Raw genomic sequence first — 13,284 nt, 5'->3', positions numbered from 1 at the left:
TTAAGTGGATACCTTGTGTCGAAGCATCAGTTTTTTTATTGTCTTTTGCTTTGGCTTGTGCTCTTGTTTTATTTTGTTGATTGTGTTTTGCAATGAAGCAGGTAGTTCGCTCGGTTATTGTGGTTTTGTGTTGCTTGTGCCATCTGTTGTTGATCAGTGAGTGAGTGGTACCACTTGGGATCGATTAATACGTAATGATGGGGGAAGAGCATAGAGTCAGTGAATGTGAGGTATCCTAGATCTCGCCACTTGTCGGAGAAAGGGTGCAAGGGTGAATGGTCTGGGAAACGGTAAGGTTTAGATAGACAAAATATGTGATTGGCATCTGTGGCCCAAACTAGGCAGATTATGCGAGGATAATTCAGTGTTGCTGCCTGTATGATCTATGTTCTCCCGCCATCCCGCTTTTCGCCTGGTTTGAGATGTTCGATAAGATCTTAAAATTTTGTGCATGTGTGGAATGAAAGCGTATTGAAATGTGTGTATCCTTTGTTCGGTTGTGCCAAGAGTGGAAGGTGCAAGCGAAGTGTGTGTTGTGCTCACATGGTAGTGAACCTTCCGCACACATGACTGAACACTGCATGCCAAACCATCCGACGAGCAGCTGTGACCAGTGTGCGTTTTGTCCACGCGTCATCCACGAGTTTCTGTGGTGATTCTGAAGGTTTCAAGTGTGTTGTGCGTGGTAGAAACACGGAATCAAACTGCTTCTTGGTGGGTGATGATTCAGCAACCATCGCAGATTGCTTCCTCTCAGCGACGCGCTGCCGCAAGGGCTGAATCACAAGTGTGCTGTGTTCGCCTACCGTATTCCTAGGACTGCCGGGTGATCGTGAAAGCGCATCTGCGTCAGAGTGTTTTTGCCCCGATCGGTAGACGACACGTATGTCGAATTCCTGGAGGCGTAGTGCCCAACGTTCGAGGCGACCAGAAGGATCTTTCAGTGAAGCCAACCAACAGAGTGCGTGTAGGTCAGTTCCCACATCAAAAGTTTGGCCGTACAAATAGGGTCGAAACTTTTTTAACGCCCACACAATCGCCAGGCACTCTTTTTCCGTAACAGAATAGTTGGCTTCTGCCATTGTGAGGGCGCGGCTAGCATAGGCGACCACGTACTCCGTAAAACCTGGTTTGCGTTGCGCGAGTACTGCACCAAGGCCAACGCCACTTGCATCCGTGTGTACTTCAGTCGGCGCAGTAGGATCGTAATGATGCAGTACGGGTGGTGAGGTAAGGGGTTGGCGCAGCGTTGCGAAGGATTTGTCACAAGCTGCTGTTCAATTCGAAAGATCTCCAGGGCCAGCAAGAAATTTGGTGAGCGGAGCGATGACGGAAGCAAAGTTCCGGACAAACTGACGAAAATAGGAGCACAGGCCCACAAAGCTTCGTAGTTCTTTAACTGTAGCTGGCTCAGGAAATTCGGCAACAGCACCAAGCTTGTCAGGGTCGGGAAGGATGCCGGCTTTCGAGACGACATGACCAAGTATGGTGAGTTGTTTAGCCCTGAAGTGACATTTCTTCAGGTTAAGCTGTAGCCTGGCATTTGTAAGGCACTGTAGAGTTTTACGCAGACGAGTGAGATGCGAAGTGAAATCGGGTGAAAAGACCACAACGTCATCAAGATAGCACAAGCATATGTTTCATTTGAGACCGCGTAAAAAGCTGTCCATCATTCGCTCGAATGTGGCGGGCGCATTGCAGAGTCCGAATGGCATTACGGTAAACTCATAGAGATCATATGGTGTGACGAACGCCGTCTTTGGACGATCAGACTCAGCCATTGGGACCTGCGAATAACCTGAGCGAAGGTCAAGCGAGGAAAAGAATCCTGCACCTTGGAGACAATCGAGGGCGTCGCCTATGCGGGAAAGAGGGTAACCATCTTTCCTTGTAATGTTGTTTAGGCGCCTGTAGTCTACGCTAAACCGGATTGAACCATTCTTTTTTTGACGAGTACAACTGGTGAAGACCATGGACTACAAGAAGGCTTGATGACTCCACGCTGTAGCATGTCGTCTACTTGTTCTGCAATTACGCGACGCTCCGCCGGGGACACACGATAGGCGCGCTGGCGCAAAGGAGTACTCTTCCCTGTGTCAATTGTGTGCGCAACGGTGTTCGTTCTTCCTAGTACCCCTTGGGGAAAGTTAAACAAACGCCTGAACTCGTGCAACAGGGTAACAAGCTGCTCCCGTTGAGCTGGGGCTAGATGGCAGTCAATAGAACGATGAAATGCAACGACTAAATTAACACACTGTTCTAGGCAAAATGAGGAACCAACGCGTTCAGCTTCATATTCGGCTTGGTGTCGAGGAAATTGGCAGGCACGATAGTACTTTCATCGATAAGCTGATTGTGGCCGAGCATCTCGTTGCGGCGCAAACTGAGGGGGCACGAGTTCGTATTGGAAATAAATGTTCCGGTAGTGTCTCGACAAAGTGCAAGAACTGCGAATGGCAGCCATGTGTGATGGCGGCTACCGAAGATGTCAGATGGCGTGAATAGGACAGTAGCGTCAGAAAGTGAAGTGCAGCACGTAGGGACAAACTGGGTGCTGAAAGGAGGAAGGTCTATGTCCGTCGCGATGACAAGATTAGCCACACTAGATACGGCCGCATCAACAGAAGGCGCATCACAAAACGGTAACGGCTCCACTTCGGCCCGAGCGCAGTCCACGACGGCGTGATGACGTGATAAGAAATCCCATCCTAGGATGACATCGTGGGAACATGAATCCATCACGTGAAATTCAATGATGTACAACACTTTCGCCGTACACGCCGCGACGGGCTCAATTTGTTGGGCGCTCAAAGTGCTAAGAGAAACTACGGGAGAAAGCATCCTCACGCCAGATAGTGGGCAGGCAGCCGGTATGGACAGGAATGCTCGAGCTGTCCAGCATCTACAGCTCGTGCACACACTCGCGCTTCGCACTCAGAGAGAGATGGTCCCACTAGTCAGTGCCTTGTGAATTACCCACTACAAACTTTAAAATCAGCACAACGTTACGAGGTGGAGGTAAATGATGCCGTACACGACTTTTATGTCATGATTATCATGTTTGGATGTCTCGTTTATCTTCGCCATCGATTAACATCATGTGATACAAAATTTAGTAGATGTGCAGCTAGTGAAATGGCCGCGAGCACGCTATGAGCGTGGTGTGTTGCCACGTTCTTAAATGACACGCGTGTCAGGATTATCATGTTTGCACCAGTCAAATAATTTGTCATCCATTGAGATCATGTATCACCAAATTTGGTACATATGGAGCTAGCAAAACGGCCGCGAGCGCATCATGAAGGGACCAGTATACTCCAATGTAGCATTGACGCGCGCGCATGCTGGGCACAGCCACACGACGTTAACGAAACGCGCGCACTCTATAGTCTGACGCCAGGCGCGATCAGATTGATTGATAGATTAATTTGTCGTGTGTAACATCCCAAAACCACGATAAGATTATGAGAGACTCCATAGTAGAGCGCTCCGAAAATTTCGACCACCTGGGGTTCTTTGACATGCACCCAAATTTGAGCACACGGGCCTACACCATTTCCGCTTGCATCTGAAATGGAGCCGCCGTAGCCGGGATTCGACGCCGCGACCTGCGGGGCAGCAGCCGAGTACCTTAGCCACTAGACCACCATGGCGAGGCCAGGCGCGATCAGCGTCCGTGGCGTGGCCCGAAAGCAACCAAGCGCGAAATGTGACATGCTGCATTTCCCGCCAATGCTTTACCCGTACAACACTGCGCCTTCTTCTTTTCGTGATAGAGGGACGCCGGACGCGTTGAAACGCGCATGCGGCAAAGCAACGCAGCGCGGCGCGCGCCTGCGAGTGTATGGCAGGACCGGCGCCAGGCGTGGCAACGCCAGCGTGACGCGACTAAATGAACGCCGGCGAGCACGTGCACCGCGTCATGCCAAAATGTATTGGCGCCTTGACTGTGGCATGTAGTCATTTTCTCACATGACACGCATCTCATAATTATCATGTTTGCACCACTCCCATAGCTTGTCATCCATTGGCGTCTCGTAATACCTAATTTGGCATATGTGAAGCTAGCGAGACGGCTGCTTGCGCATCGTCAGTGTAGCAGGTAGTCAAGTTATTACGTGGCACGCATGTCGTGATTATCATGTTTTGATGTGTTTTTGCCTTTGTCATCCATTCACGTACTGTAATACCAAATTTGGTATATGTGACGCTAGCGAAACGACCGCTAGCGCATCATGAGCGTGGCATGTAGTTGTGTTGTTACATGACACGCATGTCATGATTTTCATGTTAAGGTTGGTCCCTTCTGTTCGCCATGCAATCATACCATACCATACCAGTTTTGAAACATGCCATGTGAACGAAACCACCACGAGCTGCAGGACCATGAAACCTAATCATTACATTTATGACATAAATTTCACGATTTTCGGGTTATGACTAGTCAAAAATGTTATTCATACAGTCATGTTATGTCATACCAAGTTTGGTATTGATACCATCATCGAAACAGCCAGGAGAGCTAAAGGTCGTAGGCGGCTAGATAGATAGGTAGATACGCTCAAAGTCGCCGAAGTTCCCTAAGAAATGTTTCGCATTTGAAACGCCCCGTTATACGGTTTGTCTTTGTTCTTATTTCTTGATGGCTTACTTGTAGCTATTGGCGACGCTCTGTAGGCGCGTTTGGGCTAGTCTCGCACGACCGTTTACAACGATGAAAGCTAGGCGCGAGACGCGCGAAGTCACACATGTTTCCGACCGAACTTCCTGCATAGCTTTCACAGCCTTGCACCTGGTGTAAAAAACGGAGTATAGGTACATCTGTCAGCATAGGTATGCAGACGAGGGGGACATGGCGGGCGCACCCCCCCCCCTCTTGTCTTCTAATAGTCGGTGCGCGAAGTCTCTCCCGTACTATATATAGGCCCCCTGCAGTGCAGTTTACAAAATGGGATGGTAGCGCCAGAACACACAGCCTAGCGAGTAGGCGCAGCAAAATCGAGTCCTCCAATGCGTAGCCTAGCGAGTAGACGCAGCAAAACCGAACTTGATCGTGCATATAATTTTTTGTAGGGGTGAAGCTTCTTCGTCATCTCCCGAAACACGCTATCGCACTCATTTAGGGAGAGGACCAAGGTCACAACGCACGCTGCCACGGTCGCGTTGACAAAGGGAGCGCGCTTTTAACACACGACGCAGGAAGAAGTGAGACAGTTGTTCGTGCTTGCTCAGTGTATATTTGCGCGCTCGCTTCTTGCTTTATAGGGGTGAAGCTCCTTATAGCGGCACCCATTCGTCCCTCACAGCCGTTGTAGTCCGTAACAAGTATAACATCTTCACCACCAAGGTAGTGCCGGTGACAGATTTCTTCTGTGCATTGTTGAACAAAAAATAGTGCTCAATGTACGTGCCAATTGGTGCTAATGGGGAATGAGAGACAGGAGCATTGGGATTTTAGTTAACGCGCACGCTGCGATCCTCAATAGCAGCCATTGGCATGTACACTGAGCACTATCTGACAAGAAAGGGCTGCTACGTTATACTTGCTGGGTGTAACCTCCTTAGTTTTATAAAGGTTTAGTGACCTTCGAGCCTCAGTGCCCTGAGTACAATGAACTAGTATATACCATGAACTAGAGGTGGTTAAATTTGGGAAGTAGATACGAAGCGCAAGCCTTAAGAAAGTGAAAGCCGAATTCTCCTGTCTCTTATTTCCCATCAGCAGCCATTGGCATGTACATTGAGCACTATCTGACAGGGAAAGGTTGCTACGTTACATTCGCTGGGCGTAACCTCCTTGGTTTTAGAAAGGTTTAGTGAGCGTTAAGCCGCAGTACCATGAATACAGTGAACTAGTATATACCATGAACTAGAGGTGGTTAAATATGTGAAGAAGATATGAAGCCCTAGCCGTAAGAAAGTGAAAGCAGAATTCTCCTGTCTCATATTTCCCTTTAGGAGCCATTGGCATGTAATTGGCATGTACATTGAGCACTATCTGACAGGAAAGGTAGCTACGTTATACTCACTGGGCGTAACCTCCTTGGTTTTAGTAAGCGTTAAGCCGCAGTGCCATGAATACAGTGAAATAGTATATACCATGAACTCGAAATGGCTAAAGGTGGGAAGTAGACCTGAAGCACAAGCCGTAAAAAAGTGTGCGTGTGCCACCTCTTGTTCAGTCCTTGGATGGTCCGCTGGATGGCGGTGCTTCTATATCGGGAATCTACGATGAAAAGGTGCGAGTTTGTGGTACTTGGAGTATTGAATAGATGGACGAACGGACACACAGACAGATGCATGGATGAACGCATGAACGGACGCAGCGGCGGATGCATGGACGAACGCAGAGACGGACGCACGAACACACGCACGCACGGACGGGTGGATGGACACATGGACGGTCACAGAGACGGACGCATCGACGGACGGAAGCAAGAACGAATGAACGGACAAATGCTTCGCCCCGATCTCCATTATTCACTCCGTGGATATGCTGCCATTTTTTCGTTCAAGCGATCACTTGAGCACCAAAACGTAAGCGGATAGATAGATAGATAGATAGATAGATAGATAGATAGATAGATAGATAGATAGATAGATAGATAGATAGATAGATAGATAGATAGATAGATAGATAGATAGATAGATAGATAGATAGATAGATAGATAGATAGATAGATAGATAGATAGATAGATAGATAGATAGATAGATAGATAGATAGATAGATAGATAGATAGATAGATAGATAGATAGATACGCTAAATGTCGCCAATGTTCGCTATCAAATGCTTCGCATGTGAAAAAACCTAAAGGTACGTGCAAAACACGAGCAGCCGAACCACGAAGGGATGCATATTACTAAAGACGCTACGGGGAACGTTGTATCTGCGAACGCATAACGAACGCACAATTTCCCGGCATGCCGAAACCATTTGCCACTTGATGACACCTCATAAGACAGATGCTTGGGCTAGTTGGTGATTGGGAATCAACATATTTGCACAGCTTTCTGTTCTTGTCTCTTCTTCTGTAGTGACGTCGTAACTACTAGTAGTCTTGTGCTGAGCAAATATGTTGATTTATAACACCGCGATCTGTAAACCACCTCTGGCCAGGGAATGGTTGGAGTGAGACGCTGTGCGGACGTGCTTGGCATGAGCTCCGGCCCGGTGACACACTCGGCGGACGCGCTTTGTTCTGTACTTGCTGTTGGTGGGCTAGTCCGCAGGAGGTCGCCCTGCACTTACTGACACCACTCGTATCGGCAAGTTTGTCCCCATTTTAGGAGTTTCTAAGATTTTCCTATCAACTACGCGGTGGCAAGTCTAGGCCTATCTTCTAGGCCTAGCCTGAGCCGCGACGCCGGGCGTCCGGTTTGCACATGGTGACCATGGGCTTTGTTAGGCTGACGATGGAATGAAGCGGAGACTATAACGCCCGAAGATTTTGAAGCGGGAGAGTGGGCTCCAGTGCTCAAGGCACAGGACCGATTTCGGAAGACTCTGCATTGTGACAACGCCAAGAGTAAGCCTTTTGAGACGCAGGCCGGTAGTGATGGGTGCAAGACGCATGGAGCGCAGGAAGAAACGCTGACCATTTCTCAAGACTCCAGCCACAGATTCCAAGTTTGGATACAGGCCCCAGAACTGCAACTTGAGTGTCGTGACAGCGAGAGAACTTGGATGTGCACTGAGAGCAGCAGCGCGTCTAACGAGCGCGATTGTCACGGAAGACGACATTGTGCGGATTATTGGCACAAAGAACACTTTGACGGGGAGCACACCGTGTATAAATTGCATTGGGGCATATGCGACTGGTAAGACCCTCAAGCTGGGTGATCGTGACCTGCCGGTTTCGGCGTTCGTGGTGCCGTTGGAGAACTCCGTGTGGGGCGTGATTTACAATGCTTAAAGTCGATGCCCAGTGGAAGAAATTCGGGCGGGATTCTTGAAGAAGAATGAATGCATAGATATTCTGGACGCGAGACCTCTAAAAAAGTCGAAGGCAATTCAGATTACGTACGGAGAAAAACTCATACCCCGGCAGGTTGCTTACTGGAACTGTCTGTACGCTGTGATCCCGTATATAAATTTAGTCGAGACCTGCGACAACTGCAGACGATGTGTACATAGAGCAGACATTCGCTATCGTCCGAAGAGTAACCTATGTCACCGTTGCGGGAAAGACCATCCTGCCTCGCCAGAAGGAGAGCCACTCACGTGCATGCCGGGCTGCATCATGTGCCATGGTGCGCATCGCACATGAAGCCGAAACTGCTAGTTTCGTCTGGCTCGCAAGCGAACGACAGTTTCGTCTGGCTCGCAAGCGAACGACAGGGCGGCAGCAGAGCATCGAAAGAGAGGTCGAAGCTGGCAACGATGAGCGGTCCTCGAAGGCCCCGGAGCGGTCATCGAGGGGTAAAGAAGGTACAAGCAAAAGCAGGGACCGTGTAGTTCCTTCCCGCCATTGCCAGGGTGCGGGGACGGCCAAGATGGCGGACGAGTATCGAATCCCAACAGCTACGCACGCGACACTAACAAAAAGGTGAGGTCGTCAGGCATGGCCTCCCAGAACGAAACTACTCGAGAGAGGGAGTTAGCAGCGCTCGTTCAGTGGCAGGGAGATTTGATTAAAGGATGGAAAAGAGAATTGCAGAGATAGAACGCGCACTTAAAAATGACCAACGACAAGTGACACAGGCACCAGCCGGTGCAAAGCCTACAGAAAGCGATGCAAGAGGCGTCTGCTCGCGTACAGGAGAGTGCAGCTATGGAAGTGGACAATCAGGGAACAGTGAAGAAACCAGTGCCGGTAAATTAGGAAGCTAACGCAAAACGACTAGCTGAAACGTCACCAGTACACGTACCACAGCCTGTTTTTAAGGTCACTAATCTTAAGTCGGATGTGACTAGCCTTGCGGATAAAATAGGCGAACAAGGGGAAAGACAGGATAGGTTGAAGGCTGGAGTCGGAAAAGTCAAAGACAGATGAGACACAATAGAGGAGCATCTCTGCATGCTCCCCAGTGAATTTAGCGCTTCCCGAACCCAGGTCTTGAGCATGTTTCAGCAGCTTCATACCCTATTGGAGGCAAGACTGCCTCCCGTGGGTGGCCAAGCGCCATCAGTAAACCTGGTGCCTCATCATGGTGCGTCGCCAGCAAATTGATGTTTGACAGTGGAACTTCGGGGACTTTCGTCACAAGCGGGGTAACCTACAGTTGCACGTGCAAAATCTTGATAGTAAACCGAACATAATAGCTTTACAGGAGGCTAGTAGTTCCGTAAAATTACCCGGATTTAAGGCATTTACAGTGTCAGGGATTGATTCAAAGGGCGTATCTCGCGTCTTCACAGCAGTGCTAGTGCATCGCAACATTAATGCCATTCAGCATTCCGTAGACAGCGGCAAGGAAGACTACGTCCTGCTAGAGATTTTGCCCAAACGAAAGTATGAGAAGAGTCTTTTCACTTATAGTGTATAGTTCTCCAAAAGATAAAAAATTGAGCTTAACACAACTCCTGCTTCAAACTTGACGGTTGGCAGCTCGCGCTCAGCCTATAGTGGTAGAAGATTTCAATGCACCTCACACGGAGTGGGATTATATTCGAGCAAGCCCAAAGGGCAATCGGCTTCGGAAAGTGGCCCGGGATCTGTGATGGGCGCTTCTAAACAATCCGCAAGATCAAAAAAGGATAGGCAACAACATAAGCATGAATATACCTCTCCTGACCTTACGCTTTTTAGAGGTATCAGTAATGCTAAGAGAATTAACACGGGACAAGCACTGGGAATTGATCACTATATCCTTTCCACGACGTTTAGCGCTGCGAAGTATAAAGACAAAGGGAAGGGGCATAGAATTATGGATTGAGACTGATTTAGGAAAAACAGAGCAGACGCAGTAAACGGGAAAATTGAAGACCTCGACGCATGGGTACAGGTGCTCAAATAAGTTGTCAATAACACCATGGTAGAAGTGCCAGTGGTTCAAATTCCGGTACCGCGCAGTTCCCAACCTGATTAAAAAAAAAATCCGCGTGTTGATGGAACTGCGTTAAGAGGCCTGGGGTGCGGCCTCACCAGCAAACACCGCCGAGAACGCAACCCCTCACCAGAGAAGGATTGGCCATCCTGGTGCAGTATCTGGCCACTACCTCCCACATGCTTACGTCAAATAACTCAAGGCCCTCAGTCCCCAGCAGCTGCGAAGCAACTGACCACGGCGGCGGTCAGATCTGCAACGCAGCAGAGGGTGCTAAGAATCTCTGGATCCGGACAGGCCGCCATTGGAACCTGAACTTGGCAACGTTTAACGCTAGAACCTTATCTAGTGAGGGAAGTCTAGCTGTACTATTCGAGGAGCTAGAGGGTGTTAAATGGGATATAATAGGGCTCAGTGAGGTTAGGAGGACAGATGAGGCCTATACGGTGCTAGAGAATGGGCACGTCCTTTGCTACAGGGGCTTGGCAGACAGAAGAGAACTGGGAGTGGGGTTCCTAGTTCACAGAAACATAGCTGGCAACATAGAGGAATACTATAGCATTAATGAAAGGGTGGTAGGTATCGTAATTAAACTGAATAAAAGATACAAAATGAAGGTAGTACAGGCTTACGCGCCCACATCCAGCCATGATGACGCTTCAGTTGAAAGCTTCTATGAAGACGTGGAATCGGCAATGAGTAAGGTAAAAACACAGTATACTATAGTGATGGGCGACTTTAATGCAAAGGTAGGGAAGAAGCAGGCTGGAGACCAGGCAGTAGGAGATTATGGCATCGGTACTAGAAACGCCAGAGGAGAGCTACTAGTAGAATTCGCAGAACGCAATAATTTACGAATTTTGAATACCTTCTACCGAAAACGAGAAAACCGCAAGTGGACATGGAGGAGCCCTAATGGCGATAATACGAACGAAATAGACTTTATAATGAGTGCACACCCTGGAATCGTGCAGGATGTGGAAGTGATTGGCAAGGTACGATGCAGTGACCATAGAGTGGTACGGTCTCGAATTCGCCTAGACTTGAAGAAGAAACGACAGAAACTGATACGCTAGAAGCCAATCAATCAGCTTGCACTGAGAGGGAAAGTACAGGAATTCAGAGTGTCGCTGCAGAACAGGTACTCGGCTCTTAGTGAGGAAACCAACCTTAGCGTAGATACAATGAATGATAATCTGACGAGTATCATTACGGAGTGTGCAGTGGAAGTTGGAGGCAGGGTAGTTAGACAGGACATTGGCAAGCTTTCCCAGGAAATGAAGAACCTAATTAAGAAGCGTCAAATCATGAAAGTGTCAAGTACAACAGACAAAATAGAAGTGGCAGAGCTTTCGAAGTTGATTAATAGACGTAAGGTATGCGATGTAAGAAGGTATAACATGGAGAGAATTGAACACGCTCTGAAAAACGTAGGAAGAGTCAAAGCATTGAAGAGGAAACTTGGGATAGGCAAAAGTCGGATGTATGCACTAAGGGACAAAGAAGGCAAAATAACTACCAATATGGATAGGATAGTTAAAATAGCGGAGGAGTTTTACAGAGATCTGTACAGTAGCCGAGACAACCACGACCTTAATACTATAAGAACTAGCAGTAACCCAGATTACACCCCACCAGTAATAATAGAAGAAGTCAGAAAAGCTTTGGAGAGCATGCAAAGGGGCAAAGCTGCTGGTGAGGATCAGGTAACATCAGATCTGCTGAAAGATGAAGGACAGATTGTGTTAGAAAAACTAGCCACCCTGTTTACGATGTGTCTCCTGACGGGAAGAGTACCAGAGGCTTGGAAGAACGCTAACATTATCCTAATACATAAGAAAGGAGATGACAAGGACTTGAAGAATTACAGGCCGATCAGCTTGCTCTCTGTAGTATACAAGCTATTTACAAAGGTGATTGCTAACAGAGTAAAGAAAACATTAGAGTTCAATCAACCAAAGGAACAAGCAGGATTTCGAACAGGCTACTCAACAATTGACCACATTCATACTATCAATCAGGTAATAGAGAAGTGCTCAGAGTATAACCAGCCACTATACATAGCCTTCATAGATTACGAGAAGGCGTTTGATTCAGTAGAAATATCAGCCGTCATGCAAACACTGCGGAATCAGGACGTAGATGAAGTATATATAAACATTCTGGAAGAAATCTACAGGGGATCAACTGCTACCATAGTGCTTCATAAAGAAAGCAACAGAATACCAATCAAGAAGGGTGTAAGGCAGGGGGACACAATCTCCCCAATGCTATTTACCGCGTACTTACAGGAGGTTTTCAGAAGCCTAGAATGGGAACAGTTAGGGATAAGAGTCAATGGAGAATACCTTAGTAACCTGCGCTTCGCCGATGACATTGCATTGCTGAGTAACTCAGGGGACGAATTGCAACTCATGATTAAGGAGTTAGACAAGGAGAGCAGAAAGGTGGGTCTTAAAATTAATCTTCAGAAAACGAAAGTGATGTACAACAACCTCGGAAAGGAGCAGCGCTTCGAGATAGGTAATAGTGCACTTGAAGTTGTAAAAGACTATGTCTACTTAGGGCAGGCAATAACTGCAGAGCCGAACCACGAGAGTGAGGTAACTAGAAGAATAAGAATGGGGTGGAGCACATTCGGCAAGCACTCTCAAATTATGACAGGTAGATTGCCACTATCCCTCAAGAGGAAGGTATATAACAGCTGTATCTTGCCGGTACTTAGCTACGGAGCAGAAACCTGGAGACTTACAAAGAGGGTTCAGCTTAAATTGAGGACGACGCAGCGAGCAATGGAAAGAAAAATGGTAGGTGTAACCTTAAGAGACAAGAAGAGAGCAGAGTGGATTAGGGAACAAACGGGGGTTAAGGATATCATAGCTGAAATCAAGAAGAAGAAATGGACATGGGCAGGGCATGTAGCGCGTAGACAGGATAACCGCTGGTCATTAAGGGTAACTGACTGGATTCCCAGAGAAGGGAAGCGGGTTAGGGGGAGACAGAAGGTTAGGTGGGCAGATGAGATTAAGAAGTTTGCGGGTATAAATTGGCAGCAGCAAGCACAGGACCGGGTTAACTGGCGGAACATGGGAGAGGCCTTTGTCCTGCAGTGGACGTAGTCAGGCTGATGATGATGATAATGAGAAGTGCCAGTCGATCAGGAGGAGTTGACGGCGAATCTAGACTGTTACACATGTGGGAAGCGCATGCGAGTCTCTTGAGAAGGTGGAAGAAGCAAAAACATAATGGTATCTTTAGCAGAAGGACTGTCAAGTTATAACGTAGAATCGAAATT

Source organism: Rhipicephalus microplus, chromosome 7, assembly GCF_043290135.1.
Source record: "Rhipicephalus microplus isolate Deutch F79 chromosome 7, USDA_Rmic, whole genome shotgun sequence".
Classification (NCBI taxonomy): domain Eukaryota; kingdom Metazoa; phylum Arthropoda; class Arachnida; order Ixodida; family Ixodidae; genus Rhipicephalus; species Rhipicephalus microplus.
Note: the sequence above shows the minus strand (reverse complement) of the source record.